This window comes from Heteronotia binoei, chromosome 4 (genome assembly GCF_032191835.1).
Source record: "Heteronotia binoei isolate CCM8104 ecotype False Entrance Well chromosome 4, APGP_CSIRO_Hbin_v1, whole genome shotgun sequence".
NCBI lineage: Eukaryota > Metazoa > Chordata > Lepidosauria > Squamata > Gekkonidae > Heteronotia > Heteronotia binoei.
The window spans coordinates 44724247-44726008 of record NC_083226.1 but is presented as its reverse complement, the minus strand read 5'-3'; positions in this window follow the sequence as shown (position 1 = coordinate 44726008).

Here is a 1762-nt window from a genome sequence, read left to right as displayed (position 1 = left end):
AACCTCTCGAATACCCCGGTGCACTCTCTCGCCAGTGCGCCTGCGCGTTTTTCAAGCCGGTGTGCTTCGGCGCATGCGCTCTTTGGAGGCAATGAAGCCAAGAGCTAAGTTTGATGCCTTTCTAAAGGCGATAGACAAAAAAACCAAAAACATTTCCAGCTCGCTATTGTAATTCCACTAGGGATATATAAAAATAATGCTTAAAAAACCCGTCAGATACATGTGTGAAACACATGCCCGGAAAAGTTGTAGGGGTTTTTGTTGTTTGTTTTTTAAACTGGTGGATGACTGGGGAAGGCAATGGCAAACCACCCCGTAAAAAGTCCGCCGTGAAAACGTTGTGACAGCAACGTCACCCCAGAGTCGAAAACGACTAGTGCTTGCACAGCGGACTACCTTTACCTTTTTACCATGTTATGTATAAGGAGTCACATCTTTTTTCCTTGGGCAACGCAAGAACAGAGATTCAAAGACGTATGATCAGTTTCTCAATGTTATCACTAGATTATAACGGCAGGATAACCTCAGTGCACTCTAGTAAACGGGAGTCTCCGTCTCTGCAGGCTTTAAATAAGCTCCCCATTTATTTCCCTCACCTTCCCCGCATATGGAGGATCGCAAAGTAGGTAATAGGGAGCCGGAAGTTGTTATGGAAAACCCACGAAACTGTTTCCCTCCTGCCTGAGAGGAAGACCCAGCCTTTGGGACGTTTACTAGGCAGACTTGCGGACAATGCGCACGCGCTGTTTTCGTATTGCTTGGCCGTGTTGGAAGCTGTTTTCGTTTGTTTCTTGGGTTTTTGAGAGTGATACGTGGCTAAACAGAATTTTAAAGTTATGGAAATGTGCCTCCTTTCCCAGACGAAACAGAGAGAGAAAACACAACTGGCCTGGTTTACTTAAAGTAGATACGTTGTGGTGATTTGCATAGCACTAGTGTTTTGAGGACAATAAGGATGAAAAATAGGAACCCATTTTCTACAGGTGAATTGATCTGTCGCCTGAAGATTAGTTGTAATCATAGATCTGGTTTCTTCATATCAGGTTGCTGTTAGAAAAAAAGGGGAGGAAAGGAATGTGAAACTTTTTGCCTTCCTACCACCAACGATCAAAATAACCCCAGTCTTCACTAGATCCTCTTTTGTTCAGGAGAAGTAAAATTCAGTTGAGGAAATGCAAACGCCCAAACAGAAAAGGATGGGTTTTGCTTAAGGGAAGTGGAAGTTTTACTATATGATTGTTCCAAAAATAAAAATTGTGGAATACCTTTTAGCAGGAGCACAAGGCGTGCAAAAAAAAAAGGAGTGCAGGTTTTTGTGTTCTCCAGGATTCTTCACCAGGTTTGATGTTCAGTACACACAAAAGGGGGGGAGGGGAGAGAGGAGAAAAAATTAGTTGTTTCTGGGCATAATGGGAAAGGCAATATTTCTAAACACATGATAAAATTAGTTGAAAGTCAGCCCCCCCCCAAACACATATCATTAAAACAATTTAAAAACAAAAATTTAAACAAAACATAAAAACTTTTATTAGGAAGGAGGGTTCATTGAGGGAAAACCAAATAAAATTTAAAAGCTTTCACTTTTTGCTATAAGACAGCAACAGAAATGGAAAAAAGAATCTCCCTACTTGGCTGCAAACAATGTAGGAAAGCCAACACCAATTCCAAACAATTCCTTGGAAAGCCAACACCCTGAATTGTGCCTGGAAACATATTGGGAGTTAGGGTAGATGAGCCAAGACTTGAGTGATATGGTCCTCCT